The sequence below is a fragment of the Pholcus phalangioides genome, unplaced genomic scaffold (assembly GCF_987345545.1).
Source record: "Pholcus phalangioides strain wild (caught in Gottingen) unplaced genomic scaffold, Ppha-v1.0 ptg000008l_1, whole genome shotgun sequence".
In the NCBI taxonomy this organism is placed as follows: domain Eukaryota; kingdom Metazoa; phylum Arthropoda; class Arachnida; order Araneae; family Pholcidae; genus Pholcus; species Pholcus phalangioides.
Window position 1 is genome coordinate 57,202,657 of NW_028301601.1, and position 18,552 is coordinate 57,221,208.

The window sequence follows — 18,552 nt, forward strand, 5'->3', positions numbered from 1 at the left end:
AATCCTAAAAAGGAGACAAAAAGCAAGTATCATTGGATATAAGTTCTTTTTAAAATCACACAAAAAGAATAAGAATGCAAACAACAGTGAGTCCGTAAATTATCCAACACGAGATAGTCCTCTTCTCTCTCGTTGTTTAGAGTAAGTTAATTTGTATACATAATATATACATATATATCGTATCGCATGTTTGTTTATGGCGTTATTACATTATATATACTGTTCATATTTCACTTGAAAGCTCTAATTCTTCACCTCTCTTACTGTGTGTATGGCCCCGTTCGGCACTTGTCGTCAGGGCCGCATCTAGGGGGGAGCAGGCGGGTCTCGTGCGCTAGACCCGAGGGGGAGCAAATTTCATTCTGAAACCTCTCCTTCAAGGGGCAGCAAAATACGCGCTTGCCCCGGGTGACCAAGCATCTAGTTGCGGCCCTGCTTGTCGTGGCTCCCCTTTCTATCTGTGCCCCCCCCCTTTTTAGAGTATCCCAGGACCACAAACGGGTCACATGGCATCAGGTTTCGAACTACTGCCGTATTACAATATAATGTAGTGAAATGATTTTTCTTTGCATGTTATATAACGTGCAAAGAGAAATCATTTCACAGGAACTTTTGCTGTCACCTATCGAATAAAACTGTTATAATTTTCCTGTTGAAGTTGCTGACAGGCTTCTGAATAGCGTGAAAAAATAATAAAAAAAATATTGTGTCATATTGCTAATATTTTAAAAAACAATAATATATACAAAATTATTCAATTTACTAAAAAATTTTATCAGTTAATATTTGTATACAGTAATATAATATTAGAAAATTTTATCGAATGTAAACTCCAATGAGTGATTAAGATTTAGAAGGACGTAAACCAGGAGGACATAAACCCCTTACTTTACAAATTTACAAATATTATTTTACTTTGCAAAAAAATTAATTGTTAAAATTTTGAAGCAAATGTGATAATTTCATAAATATTATTATTTATAAAAATATTTTATTATACTATATTATATTATTTCTTTAATATAAACAATCAATCAAAAATTCTTTAATTAATATCGATTGGAAAATCATATTAGTTTTATTCAGTAGATGGCAGCAGATATTTCAGATTTATGAGATGTCTATCAGACATGTTAGATTATAGTGGTTGGCGATATGGCCCTCTAGCGTCTCTGGGATATTCTAGGGGGCACACAGGTGAAAATCAGATGAAGGGGAACCAATGACAAGTGCTGAGCAATGGCCCTTAGAGAGAGATAGATTTCAAGTGAATTACGGAGGGAGAAAATGCTAATACTTCCTGAATCCAGCACAGCATGGAACCAGGACCATCTAATCCGCGGGCCCATATGGGCAGGACCCGGGCCCTCATTTACTTAGGGGGGACATGATGAGATCTGGTACTACAATTTCTGGATGTAATTAATATGTAAGCTATTTCTTCTCTCCAGCCAAGTACGGGTGACCCCAGAACACTTTGTCAGTGCCGTCTTAATACGTGGGCCCACCCTGGAACGGCTCGGGAGCCTCAAGTTTGAAAGGGGGTGCTCCTAATGACGAGATTAGGTCAAAATTTTCGAGATCTTCAATATGTGAATGGCATACTAGACTGATATATCCAAGTACGGGGGTCTTAGAAAAATTACTGTATCCAAGGTGAGGGAAGCCGGTGGGCTCTTAAGACGACCCTGCACTTTTCCTGAGGATCCATGATGTTGAGACGACCTCCCCCACAAGTGGGAAGTTCACTGATTTCTAGCCCAGGATAGGCACGAGCTAAGATCAATGTCTCTGAAAATTCATTGACTCGTCTAATATATATACTTTATTGTATTATATATGTTATATATATTATATTATTATAGCATTGTATTATTGATTACATGCCGTTATTATTAGACATTTTTATGTAAATGAATAATTGTGGAACAAATTAGCCGTGTTTCTATTATTCCCTATGGGGGGGGGGGGGAGTTTGATACGAATAACGAGCGAGATTCGTATAACGAGTACGTTCGCGGAACGAATTAAGCTCGTTAACCGAAGTTCCACTGTATCTTGATACCATAAGTCACAAACAGATGGAGTTGCACGGCAAAATAAGAAGCTCGTAAAAGAACTCTAACACACTATGTAGCTTGAATACTTTTTGCTACATTTCGCACATCACTACATTTCTGAGGCCGGGATTACACTATTAAAAGTTTGATAAAATATCTCTTAAAAAAAACTAAAGGGAAAAAAAACAACCGATAAACATTTCGGTTACATTCGAATGAAAGAAACCAATAGACTTATTGGTTAGATTTTTAAAGTTTTATAAAAGAACTTCCCGAAACTTTTACAGTGTAATCGCAGCCTGACCGAGAGAAATATAACTGGCGTAAACTTCCACAGGGGTTGATAGACAGGGTTAAAAATAGTTTCAAATTTATTGAATCGCATTTATTACCGACTCTTTCTCGCGTATGTTTCCCAGAGTCCCCCCGTCAATTCAGAAAAATCCCACTGACATTCATTTTCTGAACAAATCCTAAGAAGAACGTGACAAGGAAAATGGCGATTCTCGAGAAAAAGAACGCGTATCAATTTCAATTCCAGAATCTGACCTCCCGGTCCTTTTTCTGCTCTTAACCACGTATTTATAATTTCTCAACAGCAATAATAAAAAAATAAGAGGTTTCAGTCCAAACACACGCCATCAAGCGGTTGGCCCCGTGGTACGTTATCTCCCCAGTGCTTACTGCAAGACAGTGAGAGAACTTGATGCCAGATTTACGACTTAGGAGCTACCGGGCCACAGCCATTTTATTGCTTGTCTCAACGCCACTGATTCACCCCCCCTTTTTTTCCCCTTGTACGTACGCATGTTTCCCCCCTTTCACACTTCAGAAATTCTTGCACATAATTTCTGAAGAAGTCAGAGGTGTTCGCATACACCCTCACAAACCACAGAAAAAATAAAAAGGACTGCTTCTGAGACCCTCGTATCTCAGTCACAGTACTTCTAGGAGGTCCTTCACGGGTTTCCTTAACAAGCAACGTGCTCTCTCTCTCTCTCTCTCCTTGAGGCAGATACGCAAATACTAATACATCACTTCAGTAAGAAAAGTAATAATTTTTTTTTTTTTTAGTTTTGTTGGAATTCTTATACCGAACTGTGTAATATGATTCTTGAACCCCCTTATCGGTAGCCTTAAGAGTTCTAGCGCCTGATGTTACGATGCGCGGGTGGTCGTGACGACGCATACGCTTTCGGTTTAAGCCTAGCGAGGCCTAGCCGGCTAACGATTTCAGAATAAATATATATATATATATACACACACACATATAAATTTATTTATTTCTTTTCTCGGAAGAAAACGTGGCAGTTATATGGTGTTCCTTTTTTTCCTCTCACTGCTGCACGTTTAAGGAGGATGAACACCTCTTTTTCGACCTCTTTCTTGTTATAAATACGATGGAATTTTGGTTTGTATCAGGTGTCAATGCGTTGGAATGTCTCTACCTTGTATGCTACTTTTCTGGACTTTTGTTGGTATGGTAAACAAGAAATTAGTCATAAGTTTTAATTGAGTTTCTTTCGATCGTATTTTTTGTTTTTAATTAGAATCTATCGGGTATCAATGTGAAGTGTTTATACCAGGAATAGGCTACCCAAACGTCTCTAAGTTCCTGGGCCCCTTACTGAGGGAACCTTTTTTTCGATCGTATTGGATGAAACAGAACGTTATGGTCCGCACTAGTCAAAGTAGTACTTTTTATCCGGAACTTCTTATCCCCATTGTAAACAGAATTTTATTGTCCGCACTGGATGAAGCAGAACTTTTTTTATCCGCACTGCATAAAGAAGAAATTTCCATCCACATTAGATGAAATAGAATTTTTTAGCAGCATTGAGAAAATAGAACTTTTTATCAGCATTGGATGAAGCTGAATTTTTTATCCGCATTGAATGAAGTAAAACCTTATTGTCGGCACTGGATGAAGCAGAACTTTTAAACCGAATTGGATGAAGCACAGAAATTTATTGCCCTCACTGGGTAAAGTAGAACTTTTTATTCACTCTGGATGAAGTAGAAATTCCATCCGCTTTGGATAAAGTAGAACTTTTTTTGTCCGCACTGAATGAATTAGAATTTTCAGTGAGTTACACATAGTTCGCAAATGATAGCTGATGAGAGTAGCCTACTGTAAAGCCCGATTTATTGTTGCAAGTGAAATTCCGAGCCGAGAATTTTCTAGACACGTTTGGAGGCAAAAACTCTTGAAACTTTCCCCGAACTTTCCCTTGAACAATGAGGCTGCACTCAAAGTAGTCCTGGACTACTTTAGCTTGTTGGCTGAATTCTCCTGTTACTAACCACCATAGTTATTTTCATGCTGTAGTTGTTGATTAACGTATTACAAAAAAAAAAAAAAAAAAAAAAATTAACGTATGTTCTCATTTAACGTTCAGTTCAGAATGCATTTGTTAACGGTAATTAGAACCAGCGCTTTTAAGCCTTATAATTCCGCGGCAAACCTAAATTTATTGCTTCAATTCTTGACTAAGCACCATAGGATAGCTATACCATATTTTAAATTTTAATGCGTAAAATCCACGGATTATACATAAAAGATATCATCGGTGGATTATGTACCACTGCGCATTCTCTGCAGCTTGTTTTGAACGGGAGGTTCGATTAGAAATAATAAATTTCAAAATAATTTGCTTGAAAAGTAATTTTTTTGAATATATTGCGTAGATTGTGCACAAATGTAACAGAGAAATCTCGGCATTTTTTTCTATGATAAGTAACAAACACTCAAGTTATCTCTTTTTCAATAACATCGCAGTGGAATATGCAATGATATATTTTGTCCAAGTAAGTTAATGCGAATTTCATCTTCGGTTTAAACGCGGGAAAGAACGGAATAAGCGATGCAAACTAACTGCAGAGCTTTTCGATAGATTAATGCAGGGCGGTGAAAATCCACGGCCCCCCAAAGAAGAATGTTTTCACTGTTCTGCAACGTCCAAACTGGAAATGCTCTGCATTAAAAATTCCCCGCAATAATGCTTTCTACATTTTTCTTTGAAATTCTTCTAGATTGTTCAGCAATATCACTGATTGTTCTGCTACGTTCGTCGCAGATTTTGACACATTCTGTTTTGGGCTACGTCCTAATACAGTATCCCCCCCCCCTCCCTCCCTCGCATTAGCAGGCATGCCGGGAAATTCGAGATGAAGATTCCGAATAATTCCTAGATATCTGGACTTTAAGAATCGATTGAATCGGCTGACTTTAACCTTGTCTTTTCTCCACATTTTAGGATACTTTTTGTTGTACGAACTGCGTTCAGATAGTTGGAGCTTTGCGCTTGCTTTTACCACCGCAAATCCTGATTATTAAAAGTGTTGGCGTTAATAAAAGTAATTATATTATAAAAACAATATACGTATTGACTGCGAAGTATTTTTACATCCCTTGATCATGTGTGTGAAATTGGTATGAAGAAGAGCAGGAATTCTTCTGAAAAACATGATGTTATAACACAAAAACGCTAGCATGTTTCTTCCATCTCTGAACTAGCAGCAGGGCCATAACTTGGGGGGGGGGAGCAGGTGGGTCACATGTCCCGGGCACTGGACCCGAGGGGGGAGCACAAATTTCATTCTGAAACCTCTCCTTCAACGTTACAAGGGGGCGTCAAAATGCGCGCTTGCCCCGGGTGACCAAGCATCTAGTTGCAGCCCTGACTAGCAGATAAACGTTTGGAAAAAGGTATCTGTATGGAGTTTACGATAATAAAATAGCAATAAAGAAAATGCTCAGTTTTCATAAACCGTTATTAAATTCCGAGGCATAACGCGTTGGTGCTACAGTGAAAAACCATTACTTTATCATTTACTTTATACAAATGGATATCGGTCTTTGAATACGTTCTGTGATCCGCACTGAACCTCATTTTTTTCGAGCATGCCAGGTATAGAGCAGTCCCCGTGGCCCTTCCATAGCTAATTTATAGCGTGATAAAGTAAAATATGACGAGAATTGTCCCGGGCCCATTTTTGAGGGAGCCATGGACTTAGTCGAAATGCCGAGGAAAATTCATATATATATATTTATTTATTTATTAGTTCATGAAATTTATCGAGTTTTATAATTGTTTACGCACACGTTTCTCTCAAGAATATAAAATATATTAAAAATTCGAAAATTAAAATTCATTTCAAAACACCAGCTTTCCATTTTTCATGAAAAGTAGATGAATCCGGATTTATTTCCTAGCTCAAAATCTACACAACAGATGGCGCTGCTGCACTGAAGTGTGCGATTTTTTTTTTCTGATTAAAAATCGTTCGTTGGGGGAAATATACATGTAATGTAAATTATTTTCATACAGAAATGACAGAAAATGATTTTGTTAAATTTATGACTTCCTTTCTTCGTGCACTCAATTCGGAAAAAAAAAATAGCATCCGTGTAAAAGAGACAAACTTCAGTTCTTTAAATATATATTTTCGCAAAAAAGATAAAAATTCATAATGTACATGTATATTCTCATATGTTTCGTCAAATACAGGATTTACACAAAGAAATTATAATTTTTAAAAGACCCCTGGCAGCCAAGTAGTTCGCTAATTGCGAACGAGTCCATCAAACATGACCACGAATCCCATCGTTTTTGGAATGTGCATTATGCGAAATGTATTGTGTTTATATTAGAAGAGCCTGAAAGTGTAGGCACTAAAAATGGTTGAAATATAGACAGGCAAAAAAAAGGCACTGAAATGTCTAGATTAGGCACTAAACAAAATATATTTGTAATTATGTAAGGGAGAATGTATAACTAAAAACTAAGGTATTAAAAGTCCGAAACATAGGTGGAGATAGACTTGAAAATGAATGTCAATGAATATATACACATATACATTGGATCAGTCGACTACACTTTTGAAGGTGGGAGCCCTCTTGCCCCCCCCGAATCTCTGCCCATAGTCCGAAAACTAGCTGAATTGGTTGCACTTAATCTCTCTACTGTTTCAATTATAGTTTATAACATATGCATTATTATGCAAGTTGAATTCATTTCTAGCCTAAAAACGTTAATGAACCCTGAGGATTAGGTCGATTTCAGGGCCACCATTACCAGGAGTGGAGCCCGAAGAGATAATGATATGTGGGGCTCCTTCGAGTTGCAATAATTTTCGTTTATTTGATGTATTATTTAGAATAGCCACCATATTCCTATAGTTGAAACATTGTGTTATTGGAAAAAGAACTAACTTTTTTTTATAAATATATTACCACACATGCGGGACTCCTTCAACCGCGGGGCTTGTGCCGCATCCGGCGCACCCCCGTGAGGGTGACTCTAGTCCAGTGTTTCCCAAAGTGGGCGATATCGCCCCTGGTGGACGATGGAATGGTCCAAGGGGGGCAACTGTTTAAACGTAGGATCCTATGTGCTTATTTGAGTTGGGGGAGGGGGGCGATGAGAGAAAAAAAATTTTGAAGAAGGGGGCGATGGGGAACAAAAAGTTTGGGAGACTAGTCAATTTAATTGAATAACCATGTATGTTGAATAACCATGGTTTTTTTAGTAGCATTTATGGTGTAAGCAAAATTAAATTAAAACAACATGCCCCCAGAGCCTTGTTTGCTCTTACCCAGCCTTGTGTGAGCCATGATGTCGATTGATGACCTCTTGGGACAGTCATCGGTCAGCTATATACAGTAAATGCGATCATTAGATATTCCTAAGAGATCAGTAAGATCATCTACAGCAGGGTATTCAACATTTTCAAGTCGCGAGCACCAACTACATGGCCCCACGTCCAGGAGTAGGGCCCTTAGGCTGGGATCCTTTGCGGGCCCCCGGTCAGACTTCCACAGGTTTTCTATAGTTAATTTTAGCAATAAAACAAAAAAATTTTTGGACTTGTCCCGGGCCCCAGGTCAAGAGCCCTCAGCTGTAACTTAGTGGGGGGGGGGCATGACCAACTGTATCCATCATCAAAAGAAGATCATTCTTTTCGTCACGCTCGATCGACATACGATTGCATGAAATCAGGATGATTAAAATCCTAGAACGGCATTTGTACAAGGTGTTCGATTGGGTTGTGGATGAAGGGCTCGCGAACACGAAATCAGACACGAGCATAGATAGAGCACTCTGGGTGCTTCGGGGAGCACCGTGGGGATCGCGTTCAACGGAAGGAAGATGCCTGATCTATAGGGTGATTATAATTAAAGAGTCCCCGTACTCTCTGAAAGTTTTTCTCAAAAACTACTCATCCGAACACAGCCACGTTTTAAGGATGCCTTAATGAGCAGTGTCATATACCGTCACCGCTCAGACCAATGTAGCGCCCGTCGGTACATTTACACTACTGAGAATTATACAGCTCACGTTGTGGTGGGCGCATTCCATTGAAACTTGGTATATACGCTTTGTGAACCACGTAAAATGCAATAGAAAGCGCCACTTTTTCACGTAATGGTCAAAAATTGAACTATTCTTTTTATTGCATAATTCTCTCCCCCATGGTCTTATTAAGATATCCTGAAAATTCGGCTGTGTTCCGATGAGTAGTTCTTGAGAAAAACGGTTCAGCGTACGGAAACTTCACCCTGTATATACAGTAATCACCTTGTATGTACAATGCAGTGAAATGCTGAAGCGAGACGTGTCATGTGAAGCATGTGGAGAAACAAATTTCAAATTTTCCTCTGTTTTTCTAACAGGGGTTTCGTCTCAGTGGCTAAAAATATTCAGGTTTTGCCTCTGAAATTTTCCCTGATAAACTTGAAACTCCAATAATTCCAATTTTGATAACAGAAAGAGTGGGATGGATTTTTTTTTCCTTCCCTTCGGGGTAGTAGGACTATTCTTACAGCATGGCCCCCTGGGCTAGTATATTTGTTGGGGCCCCCTAGCCAGCCTTTTCACGAGCTCTTCTAATGTAAATTTGAAGCTTATAAACAAATGATAAGAATTGTCCCGGGCTTTTGGGCTGCAGTCCTGTCAGCTTCACCCATGTGGGAGCCATGGCGTACAGAATAAATAATAAAAAAATCCGGGATAATTCTCGAAAAAAGTTCTGCTTAAGTTGGACCCTACCGTCACCATAGTGGTGGGTGGTCTTCTGAAATTTCTGTGGTTCCCAAATTCGAGTTGCAAATACGAACCGATCTCCCCGTTAACAAGTCTCGCCACTGAGAGCAACAGGCCTACAACGGTACAATTATCTAATCATCACACTCCACTCATACTTGGAAAATATGGCAGATGGCAACACTGCACAAAACAAGCATTAAGCAAACTTCACGTTAGAGTCACAACACATACACGCACACTCCGGCATGTACGAAAAGGAATTCGGACTATGGACAATTCTGCAAGTAGCCTAATGTATAGCGACACTTCAATACCTACCAAATTCAATTATACAACTTCTGAATTTTTTTACAGTTCTCTGTGCATCCCCCCGCCACCCCCCTTTTTAACCACCTGTCATGACTCTCCTTTAACTTGATGTTTACCCATGGGCCCTCTTATAATAGCCCACAGGTAGTCCCCCGTTAGAAAAAACCACTCAACTATACTATCTTTCCTGGGCATTAAAGGAATCATTAATATCCCATAGGATTTCTATACGAGTCCACGTGAAGTAGTAGTTTTCCTGCATCTTGCCTTTAATGGTTCCTTTATTGTCCCTCACGTTGCCTACTTCCCATTAGCATCCAAACTCTATTCAAAGAAGGACAACAGCTACCATTTTGTAAGAAACAGTAGACCGTAATGATAGAGTTCTCAAAAGTTCTGTAACAAATGGATTCCGCTATTGTCGAGTCTCGTGGGTCCTTCATCTCATGCAGGCGGGTCCTGAATTTGTGGTTTATGCGAGATGCTCAATTCATGGTCGCTGCTGCTGTTGCTACTAGTACAATATGACCACAATCCCGACGGGGCGTTAGTTGCGTATCGGATCCATAAGAGATGTCTTGTCTGCAGGAGATGGTTGTGTTCTTTCTGTCTTCCTTGTGAGTCACCGCTTAATTGCAAGTTTATGTGGCTTCGTTTTTACCTTCTCTTGGGTAGGCCTTAATTTGCCCTGTCTGTCTGCCGTTTGGTGTATTGTCTTGAAGGAATTGTACAACGGAACTTGTGTGTGTGTGTGTGTGTGTGTGTGTATGCTTTGTTTTCTATGTTTATTGTCTATGTGGTTATTAGAGAGACAGCTGCCGCTGCCTTTTCCAATGTAGGCGTTCAATACAGGTTAATCAGAAGCAGCACCGATATGCATGTTGGTAAAAGCTACCGAGTCTGAATAAAACTGCATTTTTCTTATAAAAATGTTGAAGAGCTTGCGGTTAAAAGGGGGGTAGAAATTCTGAATTGCGGGGGTGGGGGAGTGTTAATCTCTGAATTAAATGAATTATGCAATTATATTTGGGGAAAATAATTGTGATACCGTAAAAAAGGAAATAGAAGATAAAATCCCCATAGGCTATAATCCCGATGAACAAAATCCCGGCAAAATCAAAATCTCGGCGAGTCAAAATGCCGACATACACCAAAATCCGACAAACAAAATCCCCACAAGCTAGAATCCCGACAAAAATCAAAATCTCGACAAGTCAAAATGCCGACACATTACAAAATCCGATAGACAAAATCTCCACAAGCTACAATCCCGACGTACGAAACGTCGACAAGGTCAAAATGCCAAGTCAAAATCCCGATATTACAAAACAAGTTCTGTAAAATCATGTATTCAACGAACAACATGATGTTGCGACGCAGAATTTATGACAAATACATTTTAAAATATTCAATTTCCAACGTACAAGCCACACTTTCCACTCTCTGCCCGAATCTTAATTTCCCCCAGCAAAGGGCATCGGGGCACAGACCAAACTGATAAATTACGATCAATGTGAAATTTCTGAAATTTATTTGAGATTGTATTTCAATATATCTTGGTCTGCGTCCCTAACACCCCTTTACCTCTAGAAATGGAGATTCGGACAGAGAGTGGAAATTGCGGCTTTTTAAAATTTATTTCGCATAAATTTTCTGCACCGAAACATCCTGTTGCCGATTATATGCACGATTTTATAGAAATTGTTTCGTAATGTCGGGATTTTGGTGTTTCAGGATTTTTACTGTGTCGGGATTTCGACTTGTCGGAATTTCGAAATCACAAGAACTTTCTATTTGGCAAGAACTTGACTTACACAACGATTTGATCGGTTTACGACCGTATTCACCGACAGAGTTTAGACCACAATCGCAGGTTAAAGGATTAGAGATCGATACGGATTGGTTGAAATCCCGAATTGCACCAATCCGTTTCGATCTTTAATCCTTCAACCTGGGATTGCAGTTAAACTCCGTTGATGAATAAGGCCATAAAGAACATTAGAAATTTATCTAACAGTCTCACTTTCCGATTTGCACTTAAAGATCCTAGACATCTTGTCCGTCGTGAACTGTGATGAATCACGCGTTTTAATTCACTAGCAAAAAGCTTTCGCTCTGTTTCATTTCTCTCTAAAAGTACCTCACTTCAGCTGACACAACGCGTCTTCTTCTTTGAAATTTGCATAAAGTGCTTAAACTTTTAAAAGACAGTGATTTCCCACCAAAAATAAAAATGCATATTATTGCAACTGACCATCAGTTTATATTCAATAAAATACTTTTATTTTAATTGATTCGGATTGTGCTTAAGTTATGCGGTAAATCCATCCGTAAATCAGTGGTAACCGTTAACCAGGGGTTTTATATTCGTACTTTCATTATACAAGGGAGAATTTTTATTTAGCCGTAAAAGAGGGATGACCGCATCTGAGGGGGGTGTCCGTTAATAGGGGTCTTACTATGCGTATATCCAAGAACATTATTTTGAATTTGTGTTTGTGATTTTATTTGCATTTTCATCTTGTGCTTAACCATTTGAGATGGATTATATGCCCTAAACCAGGGGCAGCCAACCGCGCACGCGTGCCACGTGTAGTACGCCAGGGTATCAGGAATTGCACGAAAAGGTTTTTTTTCCACAATTAAAGAATTTCTCTGTTTGATTTTTAAATTCTCTCCAAAAAATTTGGGACAATCCTTTTTTATGAATGGTGGTTACGAATGGTCATGTAGGCTACCCAGCCTATATTTAGTATGGTAGTATTGTATTTTTAATTATAATAATTACTTTTTATTCAATGCGTTTCTCTGTTTGATTTGGATTTTCGGCTTTGGGGGCCATACGAACGGGATTCAGGAGCGTCTGCACTGGGCGGGTGGGGGGAGGGGGGAGTGGTATGTATTGAACTGTATATCCATGATTTTCAGGGGGGGGGGGGCCTCAGCCCTCTTTAAAGTTTATTCAGGGAGGAGCCCAAGCAGCCTGAACCTTCAAATTCCACTGCCCATGGTGTAGATAGATAGATAGATAGAACCGCTCAGAGAAAAAACCCCGGACTGGTGCCCATGGTGTAGATAAGACGAACTTCTGTCCATATACGTGCACAAACAATCTGGATTGCGGTAATCCAATTTACGACACCAAAATTAAAAAGTTTCGAATTCATGATTGACAAGATGAACATTACGAAAACAAGAAGACAGCCGTTTTGGGATGAGGAAATGCGCATTCCCTGTAAAAACGGGACGCATAGTCTGGGTGTTAAAAATTCGTAGAGAGTGAGTGGCACGCGTGTCGAAAAAAAATCTTGATTGTGTCACGGCTTGGGAAAAAGATTGGCCACCCGTGTCCTAAACAATACCAGTCGTTACAGAATGCCATTAATAAAAAGTATAGATAGTATTCTGTAAGTATAGATAGTATTCTGTAAGTATAGATAGTATTCTGTACAGTATAGATAGTATTCTGTACAGTATAGATAGTATTCTGAGATAGTCTATGTCTTGGTCTATGAGAGGAATTAATTGTAGTGTCCCTATTTTAAGGCCCGTTCTGGAGAAAGGCCTCCGAACGAATGCAGAGACGTCTAAACATGATGGGGTACTTGAGAAAAAACCAACAGAGAAGAAGGAGGAGGTGCAAAAGGTTTTCTTTTACTTTTCTCTTGAAAAAACCAATCTAATTACGGCAAAAGCCGTGACTAATGATTCCGTAAGAGCGGAGGAAGGAGTCTCTTGTCAAAACACAGGACACGTTTCTCTTTTCTCCACACACACACACACAAAAGCACATACCCATGTTTATTTCGGTTCCTTTTTCAACTTCATAATAAATTGTGCTTGAAGTGTGTTTTGTTGGAAGAAAGTTGATGGTGGTGTCGAAAGTTCGGTAGGAAAATATTGACTTGTAAGTATAGTTTCTTCGGGAGAGAAGAGACGGAAACGAAATGGCTCTTGACGATGGGGAACAGAACAAGCGTCATTGAGTCTTTAGGACTCGGAAAAATAATAAAGCACTTGGATATTATTATACCAGCGATATACAAGATACTTATTGGGACAATGATTTCTTATGATATTTTTGTACAGGTGAAAACTCTCGACAATAACTGCGTTATTTGATCAGTTTTGTAGCAACGAGGTCGATTTTATGGATAGGAGGGCAAATTATATTGCGACTGACGACTGTTGGATAAAAGGGGGGAAGATTCGAGCTCAAAAGAACTTCAACCCAAGGGTGCTCAACCTTTAAGAGAGTGCGGGCCATTTCATTGGTTGGAAAACATGTTGAGGGATCCTTAGAAGATCTCATTCCTTTTAACATATTAGAAAACTATGTTCTAGTAGAAATATCATTAAAAATACTATTTAACCATTGATTTATTTCAAATTTTTTACGCATGGTTTCGATTATACTGACATAAGATAGAACAGGGTGATTATAATTAAAGTTCTTGTACTCTGAGTAGTTTTTCTAAAAAAACCGCTTATCCGAATACAGCCTAATTTTAGGATACGTTAATGATACCATGGGATAGATATTTATGAAACAATAAACAAATAGTTCAATTTTTGACCACCAGGTGAAAAAGTGTCGCTTTTTATTGAATTTTACTTTTTTTTTTCCGTGGTTCATAAAGCGTATATGCCAAGTTTAATGCAATGCGCCCAACCAGTACGGGCGGTATATACTAATGCGTTCTGAGTAGTTTTGTTTATACTGACACTGCTCAGATCAATGTAGCACTACTCCAACCTATAGCCTCTCCTTATCAAGTCCTATATAGTTCCCGTACTGAAGAACGTATTTCATGGCAACTTCTTCACCTGGTGGTCGAAAATTCAACTTTTTTTTTTTTCCAATTTCATAAATCCCTTTCCCATTCAGATATCTTCGGATAAGAAGATTTTGATAAGAACAACTCAGAGTACAGGAACTTTAATTTTAATCACCCTGTATATACAAAGTTTTACATATATCTCCAATACTTAATTTTTTTTACAAATTTTCAAAAATGAAAATGCATTAGAAACTAGAAACAGCTTGTGCGCATGATATAATTTTCACCATGCGCACAAGCAGTTTTTAATGTGTTTTTGTTGCGCTTTTTAATAGCATGACATCAATGTGATTGAATAAAAATTGATTTTAAAAAATGGATGCATATATATATTTCTTTTTAATCAATTTTCCTTCAATTACATTGATGTCACGCTATTTTATCATAGGCACAAGCTGTTTGCAATCCATTATTTTGAAAATTTGTAAAAAATAATAATAATGAATTAATGAATGAATTAATGAATGAATAATAATAATAATTTTGAAACATATGACAACCATATTTTTATGGGCATCTTTTTATCAGCCACCTCGTTGGGCATTTTGCCTGTTGTGGCGTTGTATTTGTATTTGTATTTGTATTTGTAATATGTAGAAATGCATACTTATACGTGAGATAGTTTATATGTATAATCAAAAATATATATATATAAAATTTGAAATAAAAATTGCTCCCCCCCCCCCCGCGCGTACGTTTCTGATCCCACGAATATGCGTTAGGAGGTAGGGGGCAGTGATGCCAAAATATTGCTGACAAGCGGGGGAGGGGTCAGAGTTTTTCTTACTTTTGCTGACGGGAGGTCAAAAATGGCTAAAAATTTGCCTACGTAATACTTGAACGGCCCCAAATATACAATTTTGAAATCAGATGATTCTCCCACGTCCTGTTTTTTTGCAAGGACATTCGTGATTCTGCCATGACGGAGCTGATATATTATTGTACAAGTCATAATCAACCGACATATCATATTTCAATATAAAATCTACTTTCTTTGAGTTCCAGTCAAATTTTACGGTATAATATGATTAATTTAAAAAAAAATTAATTACAGAAAGAGAGAGAATCAATACGAACATAGTAACGAAATCGGGATGATTATTATCATTACAAATAACGAATATAAAAATATATATACAGTAGACTATCGCTAATCCAGCACATAATCAGACCAGGGTGTGCCGGATTATCGAAATCGCCGGATTACTGGAAGTCAATTGGAAAAAGCTTATTTAAATAAATATAAACATCTGAGCACAGACATATAGAGTGACATGTTTTCTTCTTCCACGTTCGAAGAAAACGGTGATGTCCCGATTCGTTCTTTCCCGTTTCATCCTTCTAGCAAAATAGTGCCGTTTCATCCGAGGTATATAACTAGGCTGACCATATTTCTTCGAGACAAATACGGGAAATTGGAATTCCAAATATACGGGTCATTGCCAAGTATCGTCAAAAATGATGCCACAACCGAACAAAGTTGCCAAATATTGCTGAAATGACGGAAAATCACAATGGCGGGAAATGAAGCATTACTGCAAATTGCAATGGATTAAAATGAATTCCACGATAAAAAAAAAAACGTTCATCAAGACAAATGTGGGAGATTAATATTATTATTTATAGTTGCAATTATCATAATATAATTTCCTGAGTTGAAAAATAATTTCAATCTTTGACTTCAATAAAGAATAAAAATTCAAGTAGGCTTCGTGTAAAATACGGAAAAAACCGGGACGGCCAGAAAAACAGAAAATACGAGACTATCCCTGGAAATACGGGACGTATGGTCACCCTATGGATAACGCAATTTTATCCGCTCTTATCCCCTCTTTGTCATCGTGATTATACCTTGACGGGGGGGGGGGGTAGGAAGGTTGTTTCTCTTTTCGATAACATACCAAGTACCCGTTGTTCGTTATAGCTATTGTACTTGATGTCCATTGGCTACCAAACCAAAGGGGAAAAAAAAATTTGGTGCCAGAAGTGATACAGTACAGTATACAGTGACTTCATAAGCGAGATGTATAGGTGAATCTTGCATAACTCGGAAATAAGGTATTTAATTTTGAAAGTATGAATGACGTAGAGTACTAGCCAAAGAAAACCCGGGATTAACGTCTGGCCGGATTATCGAGAGCTTACTGTATATACAGTAAAACCTCGATAACCCGTCACCTCATGTTATCGAAAAATTATGACGGCTTAAGCGGAGTGACGACTTAAGCGAAGTGTTCGTCAGTTTCAATGCGTAATATTGTAGAAATCGTGTAAATTCAAAGTAACACAGTTTGTTTTACTAGTAATTTTGACTAATCAGAGCAACTGCTAGATAAGTTAGATTTTCTTCACAACAGAACTGCTGCACATCAATTTTACATATACATAAAATTTAATTTTAGTGTTTTAATTATCAGTAGTTCATGAAACAACTACAAGGTAATCTTGGTAAAATTCATCAAGGTAATCTTTCACATACTAACTACATGGTAATCTCGAACAAAGGATCCACTTTGAGGGACGTGTGGAGGTCCCGGGGTGCACACATTAGAAGACCTGAACTTAGGAGAAAATGTCTGGTTTTTCAACAAATATAATTTGTTCAAATTTGAAGCCCTAAATTAGTCAAGCCCATGTAAAAACCAGGTCTACGTCGAAAAAGTCCATAATGTTTCAAAAACTCTAGTCGGCAAATGAACTTCCTCAGCGTAACTTTTGTTAGGGGCCGTTCAAGTATTACGTCATCATCGATGGCGGAGGGGGGTGATGCCGATTTGCTGACTTTTGATGACAAGGGGGTGTTTGGATAATGCTTACGTCATCAACCACCCTTTATGAAAATATGAGTTAGGATTCAGAGGAGCATAACTGATGACGAAATTTTGCTGACAAGAGAGGGAGGGGGTCAGCGTTTTGCTGACTTTTGCTGACGGGGGGGGGGTCAAAAATATCAAAAAAATTGCTTACGTAATACTTGAACGGCCCCTTACTCGAACTGTTCAGTTTTGGAATATAAGGCTTTTATGGTGACTTTTTAAGCATATATGGCAATGTTGTTACAACAAGCTGTTTTTTTAAAAAGGAAGCCATAGAAATTATATGGCAATGTTGACGATTTAACCGAAATTAGCGACGAGTAAACGAGGATTCAATGACACTGTTGTCTATGAAAGCTGGACCTGAAGAAAAACGACGACTTAACCGGAGTGACGACTTAACGAGGTTTTACTGTATATATGTTCTGCAATTTAAATATGTTGATTCATAAATGTTTTATTCACTTGATACTTGATATGAATTATAATTTTTTTTTAACGATTATTATTTTTCTGTTCATTCGGCAGCGGCCACCCGTTAAGTGAGAGATAAAACAGAAATTATATCTCTCTCCAAAAAAGAGCGAGAGAAGAGATTTCGTGTGGTATGCGCGCTTGGCACGTGCCCCGAATGCAAAACACACGCCCGCGCCAATCCGAAACGAAACGCAGGAAAGAAAAGCACAAGATGGAGCTGATTATATGCGTTTTTTCTCCGCACACGCATGTGTTCCACATATTAGTTTATTGCTTTTTCTTCAAACGATATTCCCCTTCCATCTCTCTTCTTAGAACATCTAAACAGAAATTATTGTTGAAAATTCAATTTCTTGCATGTGTCCTGCCACCTATTGCCGCGAATTTTATTACATGTGTTTTAAAAATCTGGATTTTACGATAAAGATCGAAATATCTCTTATTTTCGTGAACTTGATAATAATTTTCTTATTTCAATTTGTTTTTTATGATATCAAATTGAAAATCATATGATATACCTAGCATTTTTTTATGAATATATAATATAATAATCACGTGTGTAATTAAAGCGGTTAAAAACGCGGCTGTTATCCTCAGAGGCTAATTAAAGCCTGTGTAAGTAGGACTCGATCATGAAGTTAGTTATCCTTGTGCTATATACATACGTGCTTCTGCCTCATTACTTTTCAGCCGTTGTCGTCTTATTTGCGACCGGAACCATTGACGGGCAGCTAAGGGACGATGATGGGGGATCTAGGTCAGTGTTTCTCAACCGCCAGGCCTCGACATCAGTCAAACCGGGCCGTGAATGGTTAACCGATTTATTTTCACCCATTTATACCCCATTGGGCGGGAGTATGACCGGGTCTTCCACTCATATAAAAGAAATCAACCGGGCGCCTCATCTCCTTCCGTTCTCAGGCGCTTTCGTGTTGACATCTGTAAAATCCATTTTCGGGCAAGAACAGGAAATTTGACGGAGTAGGGGGAAGGGCGTTAA